The sequence below is a fragment of the Balearica regulorum genome, chromosome 14, assembly GCF_011004875.1.
Source record: "Balearica regulorum gibbericeps isolate bBalReg1 chromosome 14, bBalReg1.pri, whole genome shotgun sequence".
Lineage (NCBI taxonomy): Eukaryota > Metazoa > Chordata > Aves > Gruiformes > Gruidae > Balearica > Balearica regulorum.
The window spans coordinates 14561606-14586501 of record NC_046197.1 but is presented as its reverse complement, the minus strand read 5'-3'; positions in this window follow the sequence as shown (position 1 = coordinate 14586501).

Genomic DNA, 24896 nt, shown 5'->3' with positions numbered 1-24896 from the left:
ACTACTGAGATTCTGCTTGGGTGCTTAAAGAGGAAATATTTTCTCTTGTATCGTCTTACATACCGGCTTTTTCAGGCTGCTTTAGGACTGAATTCAGGCACTGAGAGCTGCAAAGCATTTCCCTCTGATAGATTCTGCTCGCACTCCTAGCTCTTGTGCGTTAGAGGTAACAGCCAGACGGGCGATGATCCGCCTCCCTTTGAACGTCACCGGCTGCACGGTGCTAAAACCGGATTAATGTTGCATGGGCCGCTCAGCCTGCGCTGGCTGAACACAGCAAATATCAAAGGTAATGCAATGTTCCTCCTTAGTAGAGAGAGGGAAAAAAGGCAGAATGACCTTTTAGCTGTGAAAGTGAATGGAAATGGGAGTGTCTATGTCTGCAGTCCAAGAGGCAGAGGGGTCTTGCTGAAATGCTACTCCTGGCTGAATCTCCTGGCATAAAACAGAAAGGAAAGCTGAGAAAAGCCATAATTTTTGTGCTTATTCACTGTGCATGTCACGCACCTTTGACATGGACATCCCCTCCCTTTCTTTCTCTCTTTGCTTCCCTTAGCTCGGAACTGCCCTGTTCCCCAGAAGCAATGGGGTGGATGGGATATCACAGCTGAAAACCTTGGTTTCCACTGGAGCTTCCAGACTGATGGTGGTCCCCGCCATGCCAGCGCAGGGATCTCTGCCCTGTTGTCCAGCAGATCTAGTTCCCAGAGGGCTTTGCAGTCTGAAAAAGGCTTCCCACATTAAAAAAGTAGGTACTGTCACCTTGGATCACATATCTTTGAGAGAATTTGTAGCAACCCACACAGATGACTAAGGCAATTGTGGCCTGAAGGCTTCTGGAATGGTATTTCTCTGACCAATGTCAGAGGGATAAGTAAGCACAGTTCAGAGGACAGCTGAGCATCCTCATGATCCCTGATACCAGCTGGGCACCTGGAGAAGCCAAGGGTGGGTGAGTCTGGACAATCTCCTGCCTCTGATCCCCCAGGGCTCATCTGTCCAGGGCAGGGATAAAATTTTTCCTAGCAGCATGTCAGTGTCCCCAGCCATGCTTGCACTCTGCCTTTGTCAGGAACTGGGACGCAGCGCCAGGCTACATGTGATGGCATGATTTCTGGACTAGAGCTAACTCATATTTAGCCAGTCTCTGCAGGTGGAGTGAATATGTAATGACTTTGCAGAGAGATGGTAAAAAAACTTGGTTTACTGTTGATCCTGCTAGACTCAGGCTGGGGTAAAAAGCCTTAAACACCAAAGCTATTTGTCAGCTTGCTTTTCTTGGAAGAGTATAGACACCTCTGAAAGGAAAAAAAAAATCTCAGGGAAGTTAATTTAATTTTTTGGCTACTGCAGTCTGCTTCATAGAAGATCTCTTAGGGCAAAGAATCCAAAAGATTTATAAAAACCACTAGCAAAATCTGCTTTTTATTGTGCTTTCCCTGGGAAGGAATACTCCCCTAGCTGACAGAAACCATAGCTGCATCTTTTTTGAGTCTTAAAAGCAGATCACAGGCAACACTAAAGGAAATAGTGACCACTTGGTTCCTGGAGAGAAGCCCAATTGCTTCATTAAAGAAGAGTTGTCACATGCTTTTTTCTTAAATCCTGCTAAATACCTGCTTAGCAGCATTATTGACAGGCTTTTCTCGTGAATGCTGAGCTGTTAAGCTGCTCCTAGTTTACAGCAAGAGGTTAAAGGATTTCTCAAAGCTCCCAATGAAAGCCTTACTAACTGGATTAACTGCTAACATGGATTTAGACTTTGAGTCAGATTAACCCCAATTGCTCAAAGTAGGTTCTTCTTGTTCATCTCTTCTTCCCTTTTTCTTCTCCTTTTCCTCTCAGATTTTTCCTTTTTGTTTGTCAGGAATAATGGAACAAAATAAGCCTCTCTGCTTGTGTTGGAGCAGCAGGAGACCGTGGGCTCAGGAGCCTGGGAGGAAGGAGGCTGCTGCTCCCGGGATATGATCTGCGTGTGGAGCAGCAGCGGAGACTCGGCCTGCCCGGCCCCTTCATAGAATCACAGAATGGTTTGGGTTGGAAGGGACCTCAAAGATCATCTAGTTCCAACCCCCCTGCTGCGGGCAGGGACACCCTCCACTAGAATGTCCCTTCAGATGGGACTGTTTCTGCAGGGCCTTTAGAAAATGGGGGTAGCTATGATAAGAATAAGGAGAGTTATTAATTGGACTACAGATTTGGCTTCTGCTTGCCTGTGCTATTCTCTTCCTTAGATTTCCTCTGCAGCATAAGGATCATTCACTTTTTTTTAAAGTGATTTACACACCTGGCTGGGCAGTTAGCAGAGAAAGTAGCTCAAACAGATAACCCATGGTGTTCAAAGACCTGAAGTTAATCTAATTTAGGCTGTAGTTAAATGTGTATTTCTTCGGTATCTTAGGAGAACTTAAGTACCATCTGTGCTCCTGCTTTTGGCTGATTGTTTCTGCCTTTGCACTGGTTTCTGAGCTAGTGCATGCTTTTGTAAGCAGACCTATAGTCAAACTACCTACTGCCCAATTTAGAGGCATTTTCCCTTCTCCTCTCTGTAGTAACGTGCCTATCCACAAGCAGTCTAAATCCCCAATGAAGTGGTGAATTCGGCAGCCCCACTCACTGCTGTGTGAAGGCCATGGCCCTGGAGCTGGTCTCTCAAAGTGAGGATCTGCTCCAGCCTATTTCCCAGGACCTGCAGTGTAAGAATTTGTTAGTAAATGCTAAAGGATGGCAGGGGAAAGCAAACAGAGATGTAGGATGGAAGGAGCTGAGGTGCAGCAATGTGGTTGCTCTTGCCTGACCAAACTGGCATGTGAATTGATTCCCAGCCCAGAAAAGAGATGAAGGAATTGAGCCAACGCTTTTCCTGTTTCTCTGTCATCTGCTCACTGCTCAATTCAGACCTCTCAATTACTTTTTCCCCAGCGCATGACAAGCGATGCAATGGCCATGTGATGTTGAGCACACCGGGGTCACGGCACTGTCTGGCCCACAGTGCTGGGCTGCCCCTGGGGAGTGAGTCTTGTGCTAGGGCTGCTCAGAGACCCCCTCAGGGTGGTGGCGTGTCCCCAGGGACAGAGCTGTCTCTCTCATTTAGCTTGCTCTGTCTGCTGTGCTGGCTCAGATCTAAGTCCAGCTGGCTCAGGACCATGTTGCTAAACAGAGAGTGAAATGTAAGAAACTCCTGCACAGTGTGTGTACCCCATTTAATATCACCCACAAACGTGCCCGTTGCCTGACAGCCCTGGGTGCAGCAGGGTCTCATGGTATCACTGATTTCCTGTGTTGTTCAAAAATTGCTGTTTCTAAGCTTGCTGTCTGGTGATCCCAGTGGGTTCTCAGGAGGTCTACCAGTCCCCCTTGCCCTTCCCTGGGGTCCTTGGGGTTTTATGCACGTCTGTTCTCCCTCCCAAACTGTTCAGACTGCTCCTCTAAGAGCCATCAGCACGATCAAGGCAACCCTGCTTTCTCATTTCCCTTGAACACTGATCAGCTCTCCCATGCACTTCTTAATCTCATGTTGAGTCCCTCCCAGCTGCCTTTATCCCTGTCTAATCCATTTTTATCTGAATTGCTAGCCTCCATTTCTAGTTTCCCCATCCACCTTCCTTCCCCACCACCCCCCATGTCTCTTTAATCTCCCATCCCACACTCTCCCCTTCTCCTTGGAGAGCAGCTCCTCCTCCTCTTTCCTCCAGCACATCAGGCTTCTCTGCTTTCTCCCTGGTCTGCACCAAACCTCTCACAGCCGCTCAGCATCAGCCTGTTCCTGCCTCATCACTGCCAAGGAATTCTCTCACAAATTTCCTTTACTAATTTTTTCCCAGACCTCACTACACATCCCTTCGGGGAAATCAGGTCGCTCATTTTGTGATTTCCATCAGCAAATGCTGATTTCTTCAAGGCAATCGCTCTAGGTGTGTGACACAGTTAATGCTGTCACCCAGAGGCAATGGTTCTCTGCAAGACCTGTGACAAAGGTTTCAGGTGGTGGCACTGCCTGTCTGCCCTCTGGCAGGGCTTGCTCTCTACACGTGCAAGGGTCTCCGCTGGAAACCTCGCAGGCTTGGACAGAGAGCCACATTTCTCTCTCTGCAGCGCTGGTGGACTTGGACATGCACTTGGGAGCCATCCATATCCTGCCTCCTACCTTTGGACATCTGAATGGTTATTTGTGGAATTCCTTATGGTTTGACACTTGGCATTTTACAGCATGGGTCTGTCATATCCCTTTTATATCAGATGATAAAAAATAATGTTTCCTAGCCCTACAGCCTGCAGTGAGACTGGCCAAAGAAAAGGGGGGAGGGGGGTATAAAATGAAAATCTGTCAGATAAAAAGGCTGGAAGGAAGCGAGCTGGTTATGGGGCATGAGGGAAGGTCACCCTCTATGATTTAGTGCGGTGAATGGAAAGGGTTATGGGCAGATGATCAGGAGTGTGGCAGGATAATGCTATAGCTCTTAACTTAGCACTTTTCTCTTGGGGTACAAATTCACCAGCCCTGTGACAGGCATGAGAAGAGAGAAGTTGTAACCTCGATCTTCCTTTTTGTTCTTACAGATACTCCAGAGCTCTTCCGAGCTCTATGCAAGTTGAAACAACCTTACGTTTCTCCAGCTTATTCTCTCTACTCCTTTAATTCCCCCTGAGCCAAGGGAAACAAAACCTTTGATGCATTGACAAGACTCTGCTTCCCACCGCCTGACATTCAAATGCCCCTTTACTGAAAATGCATGGGCTCTGTCTGGAGAAGAGCTCTGCCTTCAATTGCACAGCAGTTGGGAGGCCCCCTGCCCTCCCGATCTTCTTAAGGGGCTGTTTTTGAAGCCGCTCCTCATAGCAACTGTGGCATAAAAGCACTTGAGTGTGACTAAGTATTGGCCTTGATGGATTTCCTAGGTCTAATCCCAGGTGCATTATCCCAGTGTTGGCATTACAAAAAGAAGGATGAATTTTAATAGCAAATCAGAGGCTTCCTGGTTGGTCACATTCCCTCTTTGAGGGAGACACCAGGCAGAACTACCAGCTGTGAGATCTGAAATGGGCTGTGGCCATCTCTGAGTCCTTGTGGACATCACAGGGTTGTGAGTCAAGTACTTGTGTGTGTAAGCAGACATTGTATTCAAGATCTCAGCCTGTTGAGCCTGGTCTCTCTGCCTTATGTCCCAGTGGGTTTGCAATAGGGACTACCTGCCTTCTGGCAACCCTGCCTGTTAATAACAGGAGCAGCTTCTACCAAAGATTAATTTTCTCCCACCAGACAGATAGAAACAGGGATGAGGTGGCATGTCGAAGCTGTCGGGATTTTTCCACATCACCTCCTGTTGCTGGGAGGCCTGTTGTACTCCCAGGTCTCCATTGTGCCTAATAATTTCATCCTTGGAACAGGACTGACTGGTTTGTGGGGCTGATTTCCTTGTAGTCTGCTCCCTAACGCTGATTTACATTAGTGCTTTCTATTAGTAAACTGTCCAACTTGTGGTATTTCATAGTTAAGAAATATCTGCCAGGTGTTATTGGTTTGGTTTTTGGCATGTAATGGCCAGGGTAGCAAGCACTAATAGATGGCTTGCTCTGACCATTTTCAGCAGTCACCTTGCCTACTTGCTGACACACTTCTTACGGTAATTAATGAGCTGGCACATTCCTAGGAGCCTTGTCAATGAATTAATCTCTGCACAGAGGGAACCGCTGAATACAGGTTCCTCTTGTCTCTGGCAAACAGGGGAGATGGAGCACGTGCAGGCAGGTGGGGAGGGGTCTGTGTAAGGAGTCCCTGCTTCAGGGGTGGCTGAAATTATGCATATTGCATATATTTTGTATACATCTGTTTTTATCCTCTTAAGCTTTCATGTGTCTGATGAGACTTTCTGAGGTGGTTACTTTGCTTGGCAAGGGAGCGCAGTTCATTATTAACTTGATGCTACAGGAGTAGAGAAGAGGTTCAGCTCCATCAGTTATGTGAAGGCATCTATGTCGAAGCAGTTTGTCTAAGTAAGTGAAGAAAGGTGACATCTAGAAGGATGATCTACCCGAGGAGCTTGTTCTTGATAAATTGTATTTCATGTTTGGTCATGCTCTGGGGCAGAAGTTGGAAGTGAAACAATACAGGAAAACAGTACCTTCCTACAAGGCTCCAGACATATGTGCTTTATCACCACTGGAGGAAAGGTGTTGATAAACAGTGAAGGAACATGCCCTTCCTCCTCCCACGCTCAGCAGATTGTAGGGACCCCTGTGGCCTTGCACTACCATCCTTCTCTTCTGTATTTCATCATGCTCAGAAACTCAGCAAACTTGAAAGAACTTCTCCTGGCAGCCTCTCACTAACTCTCCCCAAGGACCACACTTCATAGTTGACCTTGTGCTGCTCCCATTCTGCAAATGAATTATCACTAAGGGATGGAGAAAGATGAATGAGCGGTGATGCCTGAAGTTGTCTCCAGTGTGAGTAAAGCAGAAAACATGAACGTGAAACATTTGTGGATAAAACCATAGAGCTCTGCCTTGAGGCTTCATTGGGGTCTAAGTTTCTGTTGTCTTCCTTGAGCCATCTCCTGGTAAGTGCATCAGTGGATCATTATAAATCTTGTTAAATGTTCAGGAGTCTCTCCTGAAGAAGAGGAGAAATCTCTCCTCCTCCAGTGTGACTCTCTTAATGGAGAAAGTTTTGCACTTCTGCAGTGGAGGTGGAAACAGATTGGTAATGTGGGTTGGGGCAAGCCCAGGATTTGATACTACTTTGTGGTCTTTTTTTTTTTTTTTTTCTTCAATCCAGTACTTGAAAAGCTGTCAAGAGAGGGAGAGGAACAGCTTCTGAGAGGAAACAGCTCTGTACTGGAGTGTGTTTTGGTCTTATATGGGTAAATAAGAGCCAGTTAATTCAAAGGTTAACAGATGTTGTTTACTCTTCATAAAGTTTGAAGTAACTCTGAAACATCCAGTGCTGGGTCTTTGGTTGTGAATCACCTGGGCAGAAAGATATTTAAATTTTAAGTTTAGGAGCTGTTCCTTGATTTGGCAGGGTACTAGGCTAATAACCTGGTTATAGACTCAGTGTTGTATCAGGAGTCCCAGGGCTGCTGGTATTGATCCCAGCATTGGCCTAAAGTAACCCACACCTCTGTTAGGAAAGAAAATGGTATATTTGTATATTTGCTTGAGGGACAAGGTGATCTGTGAGAGCTAAGAAATGGATGTTTCCTTAGAGTGTCTAGAAGTGAGACATGGAATTTATCATCTGGTTTAGTATTCACTCGTTCTTTCCTCTCTAGTTGCTAGTCCCAACCAGCCATAGGGAAAACTCATAAGACTATGGCATATCTCTGCTTATTTCATTGTCCCAAAGATTGGAAAGTGCTCTAAACCAAGGTCAAGTCCATCCACAGATAATGAGAGGATCAGCTTAGGTAAGGAAAGGATGAAGACTGGCTGCGGTTCCGCACTGAAGCCACTGACTAAGCTGTCAAGAGACAAGTTTGATTATTGCCTGCCTGTGGGATACTGGCTCTCCCTGGGACTGTGCATGTTTTGCTTTCATTGTCACCAAAGACATCTCAGTGATGAAAACACAAGAAAAGTAGCATGACTGGGTTTTATAAAAATATATTTCCCATTTCGGTTGAAAAGGGAATCCCCCAGGCTTTTCCTTTTCTAAAATCATCCAGGTGCATCAGAGCATTTCCAAGCCAATTTGTCATCATTTCAAGGACCGACTGCCTGTAGTAACAGAGAGGACAGTGCAATTGGGTGCTAACCCTTTCGTGTACAGGTCTGTTTTACCCAGCTCCAACCCACAGTATCAGAAGGACTTTCACAGTGTTTCTTCAGCTTCAATGGATTAGACTGAGCTAGATTCTGTGCTGATATTTCAGTTGTATTTTTATTAATGTAGAATTACACTAAAAAAGTCAGCTGGAAGAACATATGAATACTGCACTTATACCTAAGGACATTATTATGGTCAGTGATGCAGCTAACACACACATGTCCAGTCCAGCATGGATACAGTGACTTGTCTTGCTCTATTGAACTGATAAACTATTTTTGGTTCACATAAGTGCTTCAAAACTGCAATGATAAACAGACCAGAAATTTCTACAGAGAGCTGAAGCATTTACCTACTTCTGCCTTGTTATTGCAGAGTCTCTAGAAGTTTATGGTAAATTGATCTCATTTGTGACCCCAAAGAAAGAGGTAGATACATCCCAGTTTAATGGCTGAATGAAGTTCCTCTAATGCCTTTGCTTCTTTCTGGGAGTATTCACATCAGAGGGTGTTAGCTAGCTAATTTAGATGGAGAAGCTGGTCAATGGCAAGAGAGAGGCTCCCTCTGTAGTCCTGAGTGTGAGAGTGGTGTTTCCAGAGGAAAACCGAGCTGAGAGGTGGCTCAGCTCTTTCAGATGAAACCTTCCACAAAGACCTGCTGTGTGGCTGTGAGTTAGCAAACCAAGCTTCATCTTCGTGAAGAGAGGAAGGAAACTTGCCAAAAAAAGCAATATGGGCCAATAAAATAAAAATGGTCAGGCATCCCTCATGCTAGAAATGACATTGTGTCCTACTTAAATACCCTTTTTAGGTTACAAAGACTGTAGCTAGTTGCTTCAATTGTATCACACAGCAGAGAGTTCTAGTGGTTATTTTTGCTTAAACACTTAAAACTATTTTCTTTATAGGCCTTCTAAGCAATTTTTGTTTCAGTTGTGCAGATTGTCCCAAAGTGCTTTCTCAAATGTCAGTGAAAAAGCAGAAGTGCCAAATATGATATTTATGTTCATGACCATGCCTGTGCTCTATTATGTCCATTCATCTTTCTGATTTCTATTAAATAGCCATCATCTTTGTAGTTTTTCTCCATGGAGAAAAATCTCTTTTATCCTTACAATCCTTTTTTAAAATTGTGTTCATTTTTTACAGTTACCTCTTGGGTTTTTGACATAGATCTGATCACAGCACCCACCAAGGAAATTTCTTGTGGTTTCTCTAGTGCACAGCACATTGGTATTTTCTGTATCGCAATATTTTGACTCTGGAGCACACGTTTAAACATCACAGATGTTTTGAGCAGATGCATCAGAGTATTTGATCATGCTGAGCTGATTGAAATGACCTTTGTGTTCTCAGGCCTTCTTTCCCTCACCAAATGTTACAGTGAATTTAGATCCTTTCAAGCAAATTATCCCAACCCTTGCCATTGTCTGAGGCTGTGCTGACCAGCTCTCTCATGAGATTTTTCAAGTCCTGTTTAATTTTCTGTTTCCCTGTAGATTTTACCATCTCATTATTCATACTTTTGCTTCCAGAAGCTAATAGATATCTCCAGACCTTGCACTGACCATAAGGATTTTATGGTTCCCTTTTCTTCTACCTTGAAGACAGACAATACGAAATCCAGGCGAACTCAGTGTGGCTCTCTGTCTCCCTCAAGTGACTGGCACAAATACCAACCTCTGTGCAATTACAACATCCTGTGAATTCAACCCTAAGGTATGCTGTTCTCCTTGAAGAAGCTCATCTGATTTTTTACACTTAATTCTTTGGAAACATAAATCTGAAGATTTTTAAAAAGAAGCATGGTTTTATTCCTTGCCTGGAAAAGTCAGGATGAGAGGATGATGGTCCCAGGCTCTCCTTTGACATTGCTGCTTGGGTAGATGAAAGATATGAGGCGGCTTCTCCAGACCCAACCTTTTCCAGGGCATCACCTCTGACCCATCTGACTTCATGGCAGTCTGAAAAATTCCACATTTAAAATTTACACCCAAATCTGTCTCAATAGCTGCGACAGTGAGAGCAGACCTTACTGAATTGGGCTTGGGGCAAGTGAAGGTCGCTGTGCTGCTTACAACCCAACCCAACCCAACCTGCTGTGTCCTCACAGGGCTGTGTGGCACTGAGTGGTCTCCTTGGCCTGGTAGTCTCTGCCCAGAGCTTGTTATACATGGTTACTAAAGTTATGTTGAGGACATCAGAGCCAAGGTTGCTTCTAGATACCTTAACTCAAGCTCAGGACATAGCAGAATTGTCCTTTGGTTCTTTTGTCATATATACCTGTCTTTTTTCACTGTATCCTTTAGATCTTTGTATGCAAAGACAGTTTTTTCAAAGTCACCAGACACAGCTTGAGTCAGGGCAGTGGCATGTGTCTAAGCAACACGGGGGACACTTGAAAAGATGGATTCCCAACTGGCTGTCTCCATTCTCAGCAGCAATGATTAGCCCAGCTCTGAATGACAGAGTGCAATAAAATGGAGACAGCTCTGCCCTTGATGCATAATAAGTGAAAGACTAGTGGGAAATACCTCTGAAAAACTTTCCTACATTTAGATTGGATGAGTGAGCACAGACCTTTTCTGTCTTTTTTCTCATCACTCAGTTGCAGCAGCAGCCTAGAGCTGAGCCTTTGGTGTCTTTGTCCTTCTCTCTTCTCCCTCCTTTTGCAACTCCTAGGATGAAAAAATAATGTGGCTTTTCTAGCGTCCTAACCCCATTCTGTCATTCCTGCTGCACTCCTGTGAAATGTGCGTTATACTACAATAAAGCTGGTGTGCAGCCAGCATGGAAATGGTATTGGCAAAACTGTAATGGAGGCAGCAATTTATGACTGCGGCCAGGTGGACTTCTGAGGGATCGTACCTGAGCTAATATTACCTAGCTGCCAGCCACTGAATTCAGCTCTATCATTTCGGGCAGGTAAATCTATTGGCGCTATTCAACGGTGGCCACCACAGTGCCGTCCCTTTTCTTTGGAAGAAAAAATGTTTGCTTTTAATTGTAATGAATGCTAGTCACTTATCTCACATTTAAAAAGAGATAAAGAGAGGCAGATATAAAGAGAGGAAAATAAATGGTTGAAAATTGAAAATAATTTGCTTATGATTAATTCTTAAAGATGCATATTTTTGGATCATTAATACCTGGAATTAGGTGAAGTGGAACTGACCATTCAAGGAGCAAGTTTGTGGCTGAGTGACCTTGGAGCTTGTAACCACTTGGGCAGAGAGGCAGGGGGACATGTACCCCCACTAGGCACAAATGATTACCTCTTCCGTCCCCCATCTTCACATCCCAGCACCTGGTTTCAAGCAACTGCCCTGCTCGCTCACTCTTGTGCAGAGCTAATGCACCCTGAACCCTAAATGTGCTGAGATGTGGCGCTTGAGGGTGGTGCTTTGGGAAGTCATTTATTGCTTTCAGACTCCAATTTTCCTGTCCTATCCCATCTGCTGTCCCTTAAGAAGTGGATACACCCTTCAGAGCAGGACTGGCCCAAGCACAGTTGGAGAGAGTGCACGTCCTAACACAGGCCTGGGATCAGACTTGGGAGTGTTCTTAACCGTGGCTTGAACCTCATGATCCTGACGCCCCTTTCTCCCTTTTCTCTAACCCATCATCTCTGCTGAGGCTGGATGAAACACAAAGGTAATGAAGCCCCCAGATTTAGGGGCTGGAAACATGGGGAGATGTGAGCGCACTCTGTTACGGCCACTCCAGTGCAGTTGGGTTTATGTTCCCAGAACGGGTTAAACCTTAGCTCTCTTCAATTTCCCCTTTCCTGCTCTGTCAGCACCATGAATCACAACCCCAAACTTCACCTGGGATGGAAATTCACTCAACAGTTCTTGCTGCAGAATTATGCAAGAAAGGAAATTCAGAGAAGAATTGGTAGCTAAAAAGAAAAGAGTCTTCTCTTAGAATGCACTAGACTATTTCTACTGGAAGGGACAACAATCATCTAGTCCAGCTGTCTAGTTATAGCTGTGGGTTGTGTAAAAATCAGAGTGAAGGAAATATGTCCTCCCTTCACACATTTCAGAGCAGTGCTGCTAAAAAGCTGGTGCACCCTTCATGCCTTTAATATCTTCATGTAAATAGTTTTATCATCCCTCTTAGCCAAGGTATCTGTCAGCTGCTAAAGGCATCATTTTCTGTTTATCTTCTTATAAACTGCTGCTCCAGCGGAGCTGCAAAATTAACATTGTGCTCAGCAAAATGGTCTATGTAAAACAAGGGCAATTTATACAGAAATATCCATAATCCTTCACATTAGAATTTGGCTATTAAAATTCTGGCACCTCTTGGAGGTCACTCTAACATAGTTAAGTTCTGTTAAGAAAAGCTGTTATTATGGCTCACAGCTTTTTTTTCCTACAATATTGTCTCCTTCGGCTTGTGCGCTACAGGACTCACCTCTATCTCCCCTACTCGCTGTCTGCCTCTCCTGATTTAAATTGCATTACTTTCTGTCATACATTATTGAAGACTAAGCTTAACTACCTGGACACCGTGAAAAGTACTCAATAGTGGGGTTAAAGTTCCTGCAGTATTTCCTTTTCTTGTTTCTTCTTTTCCCTCTTTGGGATTTTGACCACAAATGAAGCACGTTGAGGGGAGGCTGCTTGTAGAAAAGGTGCTGAGCTGAAGCAGAACAGATGTGAATTCAGTTCCCTGCTGCGACGTGGGTTTCCTGAGTGTCCTTGGATATATCATTTCACTTCTCTCTCCCTCTCTTCTCTCTCTCTGCCTCATCACCCTCCTCTCCCTGCCCCCCCGCCCCAGCTTTGCACGCAATAATATTTATTTTCACCATCTAGCATATCCTAATGTGCTTTTTTTCTCAGAGCAAAATCTGTATTAACCAATGTGTACACAGACTGTGAAGAGTAGGATTTCAGTCTTTGGACCTCAGATTTGATAATACCACTCAAATAAACACATTAAATAGATACTTAGCTCATTCAGCATTACTATACACTGTTTGAAACAGAATGATGTTAAGGTTAGAATTGATCTCTCTTGCCTGAGGCTTTTAATGAAGTAAAAAGGAGGATTTCATTCCAGTATCAGTGTGGCAGGTCTATGATCTTAAATGGAGTCTCGTTGAATTTATTGGGGGGAGGGGGGGGAGCTCACAACTATGTAAATATTTAGAGCCACCGGCCTTCTGGTACTTTCTTGTGCAATATTTCCTTTCATGTACTGAATGGTGAAATCTGGATCACCAGCTGTCCTGCTTCCATGGCAGAGGTCTCACGAGCACTTCAGGGTGTGTGGCAGGTCCTGATTTCTTATAGGACAAGCTCCAAGGAGATATTTGTAGAAAAAAAATGACACTTTGCACTTCAAGACAGAGGAGAATTCTCCTATCAGCCATGGGGAAAACATCTCCCTTGCAAAGGAATATAATCAGATGTTTCTGGAACCCTGACATGATCACAGATTGGCTTTCAGGTCCTAAGCGCCATTGCAAAGTAAAAAATGCTTATGCTGATGTGAGTGGACAAACCAAGGGTGACACACAGTGACTGGTCAAAGAAACCTCGGGGAGTGCTTCATAGGGACCTCCTGTCTCCTGGAAGCAGATAAAGCAAATCTTGTTTCTCCTTTGTAAAAGCATGAAGAAGCTTGAAGTTGCAATAAGTTCACTCTCAAGATGTGCTCGGCACAACTCATAGTAGAGTCCACATTCCTCATAATAGAGATCAAAGTGACTAAGGCTGCAGACAACAGCACCCTTGGATGAAAGGAAATCTCTTCCCCCACACAGAAAGGAATTACATTCAGAGGACCCCAGAGAGCTCCTATCTCTACCACTGACATGAACCAACAGTCTGAGAAAGATCAGTCTGACAAACAATAATATATTTATACTGCAGTATTCAAAGGGGCACAGGCACTGGACCTTGGGAATGTTGCCTTTCTCATTTAGGGCCCTTATCTGATAATGGCAGGACTGTTCCCTTGTGTGTTAGATTATGAAGCTACTCCAGGATACGGAAACTTCTATACTGCAAAGTTTTGCATTGGCAGAGGAGCCTATTTTGGTGGCCCGGGGCAGGGTGCTTGTCCTGGTTTCAGCTGAGAGGGTTAATTTTCTTCATAGTAGCTAGTATGGGGCTATGTTTTGGATTTGTGCTGTAGTTATATTCTGATTTAGTAAGGACGCACCTAACCTGCACCATGCAGGTAGTTCTGGAGGCATCAGTGAAACTAATTGTATTACTGGAATGTAGTCCATTGTTTAAATGTCATGTACAATACAGTGGCAGAGGTTCACTTGCCGCCTTGGTATAACACACTGCTGGTTATTCTAGGCAGCCCTCTGGCTTGTCGAGAAGTTTTTAAGGACTCTGCAATTTCATTCCAGGAGGCTTTGTTATGGCTGTCTTTGACCACGTCCTTGGGATATTGAGCAGGCTGGGGTCTCTTTAGTAGCTTTATAGGATCAGAGAAAAAATAGCGGAGAAAGGGCTTTAAGAGATTTCTTTACCCATTTTCGTCCCCCTTTAGCAAGGATCAAAGCTCTATGTATCATTTCTGATGGTTGTTTGTTCTTTAAAAGCCTCCAACAGTGAGACTCTACCACGCCCTGGGCAATCCACTCCAGTGTGCTTCTCCCCTCACCATCAGGAAGCTTTTCCTGACGTCTAACCCTCATATCTCTTGCTGCCACTTAAGCCCATTATTTCTTGTGCTAGCCATCCTGGTCATGGCAAACAGATTATTTCCTTTCTCTTTGTAACAGCCTTTATGCAATTGATGGCTCTTATGCTCTCTCTGTTGTTTTCCTCTTTCTGAAACACCACCAGCTCCCTCATTGCTCCCTCATAGGTCATGGTCTTTGATCTTTGACAGTTCACATTTCTCTCCTCTGGAATTTCTGCAGTTGTTCCACTTCTTTTTTGAGGTCTAGTGCCTAAAACTGGATGAAACTGAGGTTTTCTTGATAAAGAGTGAGGGAGAGAAATCACCTTCAATGACAACTCATGACATGTTCCCATCCTTACCATATACTTGTATGAAGATAATTTTTACTAAGACAGATATTGGTGGAAAATTATTTTCTTCTTATGGCAATTCAAACTTATCTGCCTTTCAGATGATGTTATTGAGTTTTATTACAACTCAGGTTCTTTCTTCAAATCATTAAATCTCTAGGACAGCTAGTACTGATAAGGTGACCGTACTTACATCTATCTTTGCTTTGAGTGTTGACATTTGAGTTGGTGCTGATAGCTGTTCCCAGGGAATCAGCGTTGCACTATGATTACCTAGTCTCACAGATCCTGACTTTGAAATTCGAATTTTTGGAGGTGGGTTTGTGGGCCTACAAGAAAGCTGGAGTGGGGCTGTTTACAAAGGCGTGTAATGATAGGACGAGGGGTAATGGCCTTAAGGTGAAAGAGGGTAGATTTAGATATTGGGAATAAATTCTGCTCTATGAGGGTGGTGAGGGACTGGAACAGGTTGCCCAGAGAAGCTGTGGATGCCCCATCCCTGGAAGTGTTCAAGGCCAGGTTGGATGGGGCTTTGGGCAACCTGGTCTAGTGGAGGTCGTCCCTACCCATGGCAGGGAAATTGGAACTAGATGATCTTTAACATCCCTTCCAACTCAAACTGTTCTATGCTTCTGTAAATCTAGGGAGGGATTAAGGTGCTTCCATTCCTAATACTACTATGGATACCCAAGGGCATCTGAGACCTCCACATTGGGCTTTTTGGAGACTCAGCACTTTTGGAAGTCAGGTGGAAGGTCCTCAGTTATCTGAAGTGGTACCAAACACCTGTGCTTAGGAATCTGAACTGATCCCATAAATGGCCCTTGGAGAGATCTAGAATCTCCAAGGACAATTCAGTCCATCCAAAGACACTTGTAGAAAGTAGAAGTGTGAGGGGTTTGAGAGAAAACTCCAAACCATGTTCTTGGATTTGCCTGTTATTGCAAGTTTCCAACTCAGTCCTCTTATGGGGTAGACCTAGTACACTTTAACCTTGGACCCTGAATTCAAATGGGAAGAACAGTGCAAAACGAGGACCATAAATTTTGTGCTAAGGAGAAAAAAATGGGGCACTTCTGAAATAATTGTAAAGGAAAATGGGAAGAAAAATGGAAACATCAAATTCATTTTTATTTGTGTGGCTATAGTCACATGGTAAAACAAATGAAGAGGGAAGATTTTTAACTCCCACAGTGTTCAGGAAATGTTTTCACCCCAATATGCTGTGATTCAGATTTGCTATGAAACCTCAGGCTGCAATAGAAAAGAATCTGTTTTGTTATGTTTTTCTCTCAAATTTTCTTGCTCATAGCTATAAACACCTGGAAATCCCAGCAGCATCAGCAAAGCACTATGCTGTCCTCATGCTCAACAGAATGTAAGAGAAGCTGACTGAAGATTGTGTTGACTGGACCACAACAGCCCCAGCACATTTAACTTCAAGACATGGTCAAATGCTTTGTCAGCTCCCCTGCATACTGTGAGCTGTAACAGGTACTAGCTGGCAGTTGTGCTTCTAGAAACTGTGCTACATGGAGGCAACATCTCTGCCACATGCGGTCTGGGTGTTATGGTCATGCTAATTAGTCCATGACCAATGCTCCCACTCTTCCCAGTCCCATAGACCTGCTGCTGTTTCATACTCTGCCATTGAGAGGTGTGATAAAAGGCATTGAAGGCAGAGGGGTTTTTTTTGTCTTATCTCATTGAATTCCCTTGCTTTGTGGGATGCATTTCAATTCCAAATTTTATCTGGATTCAGCCTTCTGGGGGTTTCCTTAGACCTGCAGAAAGAATGGAACACTGAATAATACAGAGAGGCAGGAGGAAGATCAGCTTTACAATTGCATTTGACCTAAAGGACTGAGCTAACGTATTCTTGGCGGTTCAGGTTTTGGATATTATAGAATTCTCATATAGAACAGGCTTGTTGGCTCTTTTTCTCAGTGTACACGATGAGGACATATATTTATTTTAGAAAAACACTTAGCCAGAAGGAAGACAACATGTAGTGAAAGATAAATTATGCAGATAATGTTCTATTATGCACACAGAGTAAAAAGTACAAGTGACATGAATTTCCCCAGGGAGACACCTCTGAGAGGGGAGGCTGGGACAACACACAAAATAAAAAAAAAATAAAGAAGAAGAGGAAGGGGAAAAAATTAATTAGAAGTAGCCAGTTCTGGCAGATTTTGCTTGAAGGAGAAAGAAGACTGAATGAGCAAAAGATTGTACTGGGGGCAATTCCTTCCAAAGAAAGGACTTCGTATTGGCTGTGTCACTTATCAAGGTCACTACTCCAACTCCTGAGGACAGTGTTTTGACCCTGCAGGTATTTACGGAGCTTGGAGTGAGCGACTGCGAAGTGTGAAAAGAATCAATGTAGAAAACAACTGGCAGCATCCCTTCCCTCCAGGCTTTTCCTTTGAGGTGGGGAGTGCACTGGCTTTTTATAGTTCTGGTATGTGCTATACGGCCGTTTGAGGTCTGGCAGGATCAATGCCTGTGGGTTGTGTGGCAATGCAAGATCACATGCAGCAGGCAGAGCAGCACCAGTCTGGTCAGAGATGGGCACAAAAGCACTGCTGAAGGTGAAGTAATAATTGTACTTGAACAGCAGAACATAGATAGTGTCAGTGGGTGGTAACACTTCATTGCATCAGGAACAGTAAGAAGATGCTTCTCTAGTCTCTCTTGTTTCACCCCCAGAGCTGTACCTTGTAACAGCAGATCTCAAAGCTGGTGTTTTGAATTGTCCCTGTAACTGCTTGCACTGGTGCTCAGCTCCACTGCAGCAGTCCTTCTGATATGTTTGTGCTTCTCCTGCACAGTGCAGTGGGCTGAATTGTGCTCAAGTGAACAAATTGAGAGAATAAAATAGGTTGGGTTTTTACCAGCTCTTGAGGTAGGTCCATAAGGTGGTAGTCTCCTCTTGTGACTCGGTGCACACAGGTTTTCCTCAGTGTTTTCAGCCTCATACTCTCTGATGTGGCTTTTGGAGTCCTTGAGATGTGGTACTGAAGGGATACAGTATTTCACAGGGTATGCTGCAACCATTGGCAGAAACGTAACCAGGTCTTCCCATGTGGCTGTCATCGCAAGCTTCACGGCAGATAAAAAATGAGAAAACAAATCCAAGTGCTGGAACCCCTTTGGCTCTACCTTCACATATATGTTTGAGGTGACCACTGTGCTATGTGCTGATCTCCTGCAACCAGCTGCTGTAAGAATCACTCCCGTGGTCTGTGCTCACCATACTACAGGCGCACAGTAAGAAAACAAGCTTATCGGTCTTTTGGGTTTGTGTTGACACCTGCAGGTTCAGAGACTTTCTGTTTGTTTGTTTCCTCTGTTCTCCTCAGTGCATAATTGGCCAGATCACATTCATGGTTTCTCTTCCTTACAACTTTCTTCCAGGCATTAGCCACAACTGGAGACTGGACTAATTTGCTGATGTTGTACAAGGAATTGTCTCTCCTGGAGACTTGGCTGATGTGATCAGAACCCACAAATGGTATCAGACCACAGGTCCATTCAGGCAAGTGGTTCGCTGTTTATTTTGGCTCAGGTCATTGCTGCTCCCTTTTTCTTGTCCTGTCTTCTGCCTCCCTTGCTACGTACATATTTTTTCCTCTGTCTTTTTAGTTGCTGGCTCCTTGCACTCAGATCTAGGATGGCATGCCTTTCACAGCATCAGCACCACAGATTTGAGGGATGTGGGGTAAGAGAATCCAACATATTGCTTGTAGATAATATGCTGTCATGCATTGCTTTCCTTTTCTGCTACCTCCTTTCCACAACAGCTCCACCTTGGAGGCCAAGCAAAGAAACATGTCCAAATGCCTTGATTTCTGTTCATCCTGTCTTTCTGGTTAAAGATATTGCGGGTGGTTGCATGTGGAATCTTGTTTTTCATAGCCACCGGTGGTTCCACCATCATCTGTGAATTTGTCTAATCCCAACAAAAATTATTGGCCTGGACTTAAAATTATTCCCTATTCCCTTTGTAACAGCTGCTGGCAAAGCTGCTGTTCTCCTGATGGATTTTGTTTGGTCTAAGTTCGATAGCTTACTATGACAAAGGCCAGCAGTCTGTTAAAACAGTATCATCTCTACATTTAATACTTCTCTGCCCCTAGATCTCATTTAATCTAAGTATTAAACATCGTTCACAATGTTGCAAAAAGCAGTTGCTGTTTGCAATATTAGGAGGAAAAAGTCATCAGAAATAATGGATAAAAAGGTAAGTACTGAACATCAGCATCTTTGTTGTATATTGATAAAGGATAAAATAACTGCTGTCTCATACCCTCCTCCTGAAGCTTCCCCTTCTTGACAAAGTGTCATATATGGTGGTGAATGTCTATCATCAGTATCCTATCTGTGGGCTCACAAACTTCTTGTATTCGTGATATTATTTACAAGTAAAATGTTTCCAGGTTTTATTCTTGGCCTTTCCCTCTATTGCGTGTAAGTGTATCTTCTTCTGACATTTAGCAGTACTTTAGAAAACAGCTGGTGCCCCCAGAGTAAACCTTCAAACAATGTCCTTCTCAGACAAAATTCTGCTTTATCAGCAAACCGTGTTGTGCACATTTCTCTCATTGTTTTGTAAATTGCAATTACAAAGTGCTTTTGCAATTAAACAGGATCTCTCTGACCTAAGAGATAGTAAAAATTATGTTAGAGATGGCACACAGTAACTTGACGCTCTGACCTACCCTAAATAGCTGGACTTGTTTTACTTGGGTAAATTATAAATTTATAATGACCCATTATGTCATCACAATACTTCAGCAGAGATGCTGCGGCTCCAACTTACATGAATATTCTTTTGAAGGGCTAATCAGAAGAGATATACCATCAAGATTATGTGCTTTAAAAACACAATTCTAGACAGCACTGTCCAAACTGGGCAACAATAATTAATCAGACCTGATTAATCTGCTGATATAGATCCTTGCTACTTGTCAGTTCTCCATGATCTTAGTTCAGATCAAAGCTTAGGCCGGAGAGATTACTTTTGTGCCAGTGTTTGAAAATCAAAAGGCTTTCTCCAGATCATATAAACCTGATGCTTATAAGGTGCCTTACTTACTGAAAGCACTAGGATATACTTGAGGATTTCAATTACAGTTCCTTGTTGAAGTGTCTTCCCCACCCCCTTCCTGCCTTTGCTTACCCATGTGTAGCTAACAGGCTACATAAGAACAATATCTCATTCTCATTTAAGTAGTCTTTATGCTACAGGGACCAGCTGGTGGTCTCCTGAGTGTCCAGGAGATGAACCAAATAGAAGATTTTGAAAATAAAACCATAGCACAGGGAGCAATGTACTACAGCCAGAGGAGAAGGCGGTGGCAGTGTGTAATGATTGCTGTGCAGAGTTATCCCTGTCTCTTTCCATTGAGCAAGAGGCTAGTTGAAATTCTTTGGTGGGCTAGAAGTGGAGGTTCAGGGACAACATACTGTATCAAGAAACAAGAAGATCCAGTGCAACCCATGTTGTTGGGTGAAGGTATAGGAGGTTGTAGGAACTGCATGTTGCACATAACTAAACAGAGAATGTTAATTTCCACAATGGTTTATTCAGATATTTTCATGGCTGTGGAGATAAAATGTAAATCAAGAAAACAGATGACTTAGAAGAAAATAAAATATTTTTAAAATCTGAGATGCCCCTCAGTGCTTTTCAAAGGAAATGTGTGGTGATGCATTCCACAGTAGTGTGGCAAGTGTAGGCATTACTTTGCTTATAGCTTCTGCTCTAGAAGAGATAAATGGTATGTCCTGAAGTGATTGGGCAGGAGTGTGTATGGCCGGAGTGTCTGCATGCCAAATACCTTCTGATCTTGCAGTCAGCATGTGAGGAATCTCCCCTTCACTGTGACTTCTGTCTGGAGAAGGCACAAATGCAATGAAATGTTTATTTGTCTGTCTGCTCAGTCAAATGGCCGTGCTGGGGCTCTAGTGCTGGGCTACGGCCGTTGTTGTTTTGAATCTCTTTGCCTGGCTGCTTTGTACTTTTGGAAAGCAAGTGGAGAAATAGCTTTAATTCTTGTTTCTTTTTTTCCCTAGAGCTGCGTTTCCATGACCAAATTTGCAATCAGAGCCCAGGGTTTCCAGATTTCCTTTCATAACTTAGCAGAACAGCGTGATGCAAAATTTTACCTTTCCTTTTTTTCCTTTTAACAGACTTCAGTACCTCATTGTATGTTAGGAGCGTTTTTCGTTAGAATTAAAGTAACTAGGTCCCTCTGTCTGCTTTGGATATGCACACAGCGCTTCCTGAAGCTCAACTATTCTCTTTGTGCAATTTTGCTAATGAAAAGCTGGTCATAGAAGAAGATAGTTTGTACTTATAAATCCACGGTGCAGGGAGGATATTACTGCATTGCTTCCTGTCTGCTGTCACTGAGGTGACTGTTCTGGCACAGAGTGAGACATGAACAGCTGCAGAAATCCAGTGATGGCCCTGCTATGGCTTCCTGGAGGGATGAATGTGGAAATAAGTGTCAGGAAAAGGAAATTTTCAGCCAGGCTCTCTGTCCTGACGACTTGCTTGTGGGTAAGGATTGGCCAGTGGCCCCTGTTTCTTGCATGGAGAATGGGACTATGTTGGGGTTTTTTTGTTTTGTTGTTTTTTGGGGTTTGTTTTCTTCTTTTTCTATCTGCTAAGCCTCTGCTCAGACAAAACTACCATAAAATACTTTCACACACGATTATTGACATCATCCCAGTTGAGGCCTAGCCTTTATCTGATTCCATGGTCCTATGAAGGCTGCTAATTTTGAGGACTTTCTCCAGAAGCTGCACTGAGAAACCATTTCTGCTATTTTTGCCAGGGAGTGAAGGCTGTGCTTCACAAACCAGGACAGTAGGGAGTAACCATCCCACCTGGCCCTGATGATGCCCTGTGTCCACTGTGCAGCTAAACGTATGTGCTGATGTTCATGTAATGCAGAGCAGTTATGAACGCAAGGGACAGGGATGGTACGTGACCTGAGAAACAGTATATACATGTGTGAGTGAATTTCTAATTGTATGGGCTCCCTGTGTGGGGCACTGACTCTCTGGTAAACTTCTGTTGGCAAAATGGTCTTCAAAGAGCAATTGAGAGCTAGCACATTATGAGAGGCATTATGGAGAGGATGAAGGTGACTGTCCATCACCAGCTGTTCTGCGTGGAAATCTAGCCCAGCAGAAAGCTGGGGTCAGGAGGTACAGCATTTGCCCAGTGCCTGTTGGCCACTGGAAAGACTGCTTTTTCAAAGCTCTGTCTTCACACCTTTACAGTCCAGGTAAAGTGGAGAAATAAATCACTGCGCAGTTGTCATCTTTCCCCTCCAAGCACCAGCCAAAGAGTTTAAATATAGCTAAACCACTGTATTTCCTCAGAATAAACACTGAAGTAGTCAAAATAAATTGCTAGGTCCTGGTATCACAGGAATGATTTTTAAACCAATTATACTGGGAATTTTATTCTCTATTGTTGCTCTGATAGATTATGGGTCAATTAGGTATTTTATTCCTGTAGGAACACATCCTCATTCTGCCATAAAGTGTCTAAATTTGGCACGCTGGGATTCATTCTGTCCATCTTGTAAAACACATCCAGTTTGTGGAAAAAATTTTGAGAATCGTTCTGCCAAGGGCCAGGTCTGTAATTTTTATAGTGTTTTGCCTCTGTTTACTGCTGAGGGCATTGGCAGGAATGCAGAGAGTTCCTTTCTGGTAAATAATCTTCACCATCTTCTGTGTTTTCATCAGACCTGCAATGTGTAGATGATGTTCATGGTGCAGCTGAGTCTGTAAATTATTAGCCATTGAGGAATGGATATCTTTGAGCCTTCAGAGTAGCTTGGCAGCACTGGTAATGGGTCTTCAGCAGGGCTCATAAGAAGATACCTGGTGAGAAATAAGAATAGGGCAAGCATGTTTAATCTTCCTCCATAACATTTTCTACTCTCAGAGTATATTTAGCTCAGGATTTCCCAAGATTGATGTGATTCTTAGTAAACCACACTGGCTTCCTCTCACAGCTGCTTGTCCAATCCATCCTTGAACATCAACAATTCTAGCACCATTCTAAACGGGGCACATTAGCTTTTAGAGTGAAACCTGTTATCCTCTATGATGGTGCAAAACCATAGTTACTCTAAAGCCTTTAGCTGATTCATTTTTTTTATTGGTGAAACCTGAACAAGGAAGAGAATTTGACAAAGACAGTTCGTGAGTATAAAAGAGGAAATTCAGGGGGAACCAGTTTAGATTATGCCTCTAAAGTCTTGCACCACTTTAGCAATGCAAATTGATTAGTGCATTTTAATTCTTTTGTTAATACCAACTTTTCCACTCCTGCACATTATTTATGTCAATATAAAGCAGAAAGGGAATCCAGCCCAAGGGTTTTGTATCATCCTTGAATCTGCTCCTCCTCCTTTTTTGCAGATTAGAATAACAATGTCACAATCTTGAATAACGTTATACTTTTCTACTCCTACAAGCTGTAGTCATCTTTGCTAGCCATAGGGAGATGGAAGCTAAAAGAGGAACAAAATCCAATCCCAGTCACATTTCTACAGTGCTGATGTAAGACGCCAGGCAGATGGTTTTGGTATTCTGATGCCCAGCCTTTTTCATTTCCTGGATGTGGATCTTAGCATCTTGGAGTTGTCTGCATTAAGTGATGTACATTGAGCAAGCCTTTTCCTCAGAATGCCTGACTCTCCTTGTTGCTTCTCTTCCCACATTTCAATTATCTAACATACAAGTACCACAAGCACTGTAATAATTAGGACATTATATGACATTCACAAATTATTATAGAGCAGTTCCAGCATTGAAGGAATGGATAAGCAGTCAGAAAGAATAAAATAAGCAATGCTACTGGTGTGAGCTGAAGATCACAAAAGTCAGTGTACTCACATAACAGATAAGTACTGGATAAGTTAAGTGTGTGTACAAGCTGGACTTAGGGAACTTTTTTAGCTTTGTTCTCATTCCAGACGAAATAGCACCATAGGCTAGAAGGGCTCATTGAACTCATTTAGAGAGATGGATGCCATTCATGGTGCAGTTCCCTGAAGATGATTTTTGTTATATTTGGCTTCCCTCAGTTGGGTGAGAAGTTCTCTAATATTTGTCTGGCTATTATTGTATTGCCTTTTACCAGTTATAATGAGTATTTAGTGTTTTCAATTATTTGCTGCTTCATTGAAAACACAACATTCATCGGTGCCATTAAGGGATTCTTAGTCAATCCACTAAATAATAAAAAGAATCAGAGAGCATGTATAAACTATGAGCTCTTGCTGGCCTGGCTGTCAGCTGGGAATGTGAGCAAATCATACCCGCTAGCCATCATAGTCATGCTAACAAAAGCTTTGAGGCAATGCAAAAATGCAGATAGTCAAATATTATTAGGTTGTGTCTCTGTAGAAATATTACAGCTGTGGTTGGAGAAGAGTCTTCTCCCGATATAAACTGCATGTCCTTTATGGATGGTTGCTCATATGTGCAGTGTGTCAAGAATTTTAGTGTAGACAACCCCATTTGGTATTTTCTCCCTGATAATACATTTCCTTCCAACAGAAATACTTCAGCTACTTGGATGAAAATTGTCTTTGAAATTAAATAGCTGGCTTCATATTTTCACTAAACATTTTTTAATGATGTGGAATGGGCACGATGTATGCCGCAGAAGGAAGAACAAGTTATGCAGTGAAGGTTAGTGGATGACCTCCCAGGATGTCAGCTTCTCCACAAGAAGCCCCAAGACACCCTTTTCTTTGTTGCTACAGAGCAGATGCAAAGCAACCAATCCCTTTTTTTCCTGAGGACAAATCACTTCCAAGTACATCTGGTTGAGCATGAAGAATGAGCATATGAATACAGAGAATTATGATGGAGTAGAGGCCTTGTAAATTTATACTCAAACTTACCCCCTGGTAACTCATTCATCTGCGTGTCTTGACAGGATGCATGTGAAATAGTGGGACAATAAAAGCTGTTGTTATGCTGAAAGATGTTAATAGCTGGCCTCGGGGTGAGCTGGGTTTCCAAGACAATCACAGATAACACAGTGGAAACTCAGGAGGCTGAGGAGAATGAACA